At 35.5% G+C, this 2,213-nt stretch overlaps 1 protein-coding gene across 1 annotated transcript in view; it reads right to left on the bottom strand.

The window, feature by feature from the left end:
- LOC107472104 (40S ribosomal protein SA-like) overlaps window positions 1–2,213 on the bottom strand; it is an 81,782-nt gene that overhangs the window by 58,946 nt on the left and 20,623 nt on the right. The gene's annotated exons all lie outside the window — the stretch shown is intronic.

Genomic DNA, 2,213 nt, shown 5'->3' with positions numbered 1-2,213 from the left:
TGAGAGGATGGGAGGTAGCCACTGACAACGGTGAAACCCTTGCTTAAGCTTGCCATGGAAAGGAGTAAGAAGGATTGGATGAAGTCAGTAGGAAAGCAGAGAGACGGAAGGGAAGGCATCTTCATACGCTTATCTGAAATTCCTACCAATGAATTACATAAGTATCTCTATCTTTATCTTCATGTTTTATGCGTTTATCACCATGCCTATTTGAGTTTGCCTGACTAAGATTTACAAGATGACCATAGCTTGCTTCATACCAACAATCTCCGTGGGATCGACCCTTACTCGCGTAAGGTTTATTACTTGGACGACCCAGTGCACTTGCTGGTTAGTTGTGCGAAGTTGTGTAATGCCATGGTATGGAACACCAAGTTTTTGGGGTTCATTACCGGGGATTATGAGAGTTGTGAAAAGTATTGTTCACAATTTCGCGCACCACTCAGCGCTTCCGCTTCTTCCTCTTCCCTCTATCCGGAACCCAGGTAGCTCGGCACGTCATCCCCATCCTCGCTAGCTTCTCTGTCCGTGGCCAGGGGAAAAGTTAATATCTTCCCCTCCTTCCCTGTTTTCCTAGTTTCCAAAGTTTAAAATCTACTTTGCGACTTGAGCTGGAGTTTGCATTTATTTATGTTCTTCTCTCGCTTTTGCAGGGCAGAATCAAAGTCCAATCGCAAGTTAGATAAAAAGGTTCAATTTTACTTTAATAAGTTTCGAATCAATTTTTCTTTTTCTTTCAAATATTTAATTATTACATACCAAAACTGTCCATATATTTTAACTGCATCCAATCTTTCGTGTTACTGCAGAGGTGAAAGATGCTGTGGCTTGCTTGAGTGCTCAAAAGTCTATTACTAAGGTAATGATCTTATTTCAAACGGCATTGTTCTTAAGATGGATTATGGAAATACTTCATTGTGCTTGTAATATGTTTAATGGCTAGTTAGATGTACTTTGCACTGTTATTATGTTCATAAGTATGCCTTGGTCTGTTTCAGAAACCTGAATTCATTTAACATTTTACCAATGTGAAATATTGCAATTGATCACATGATATTTAAGCAGAGGTCTAACTCAAATTGATGCATAAATCAATAAGACCCTTTGCTGGGTTTATTGCAGACAACAACAATAGAAAAAATTTAGTTTGCTTTCATGCTATCCTAATTAAATGTGTCTTAAATAAAACAAGATAAAAATCCAAGGTAGAATCCTTGATTCTGAATGGTTCCAAAGTTGCAATTGTTAGTGTTATCTTGAAGTTGACAAATCATGGGTTGTACCCTCATCACTATAAGTGCCTTCATTGACCCTTCTGCTTGTATCCCTCTTCTTTCCCCACTCATGCAGCCTGAGGTGTAGTTCTGCAGCTGCAATCAAGAAGTGAATGCACTGTTTTGGCCTCAGAATATTGACAATACCTTGAAGTGTTCTAAGCCTTAAACCATCAGCTCTTTGCAAAATCTCCTCCAATCCTTCCTCCTTTGGCATCAGAGCTGAATCAACCATCTCATCTACCTCTTTCTTTCCACCCTTGTCAGTTTCATTGGCCCTTAACATCTAAGAAACAGCATGAGAAAGTTCCACCATTGATGCATCTGCCACTGTTTCTTGATGTGTTCCCATCATATCTGTGATTTTCCTCTCCTCTGCGATTGTCCTCTTCTGAATCTCATCAATTTGAGCTAGCTGAGTTGCTATGGCTATGAGATTTAGGAAAGTTGGGTGTTGGAGAAAGTTAGCCAGAAAAGACATATGTCCCAGCAGCCATAATAGCTGGAAAGTATAGGTTTCATTTGGTTTCACTCATTAAAAATCCTCAGTTCTTGGTGAGTTTCTAGACATGTATACTACTTGTATAGTTGAAATTTTGAATATAAGATGTGATGTTTATATAAATTAAAATTAATCACTTTTTAACTCACATAGAAGAGTCATAGTACCATACACTTAATTGTGAATTTTGTCAAAGGAAAAGATATTTATCAGAAAATTCTAACCTTTCTTATTGGATTTCAATCAGACTGAATTAAAATTAGTTGAATTTCTGTTTTTTTATAATAAGACGTAGAATTCAGTAATTTAATAATAATAATAATAATAATAATAATAATAATAATAATAATAATTACCATATAATAATAATAATAATAATAATAATAATAATAATAATAATAATAATAATAATAATAATAATAATAATAATAATAATA

This window comes from Arachis duranensis, chromosome 2 (assembly GCF_000817695.3).
Source record: "Arachis duranensis cultivar V14167 chromosome 2, aradu.V14167.gnm2.J7QH, whole genome shotgun sequence".
Lineage (NCBI taxonomy): Eukaryota > Viridiplantae > Streptophyta > Magnoliopsida > Fabales > Fabaceae > Arachis > Arachis duranensis.
The sequence above is the reverse complement of the archived record's forward strand: the minus strand, read 5'-3'. Positions and strand labels throughout refer to the sequence as shown.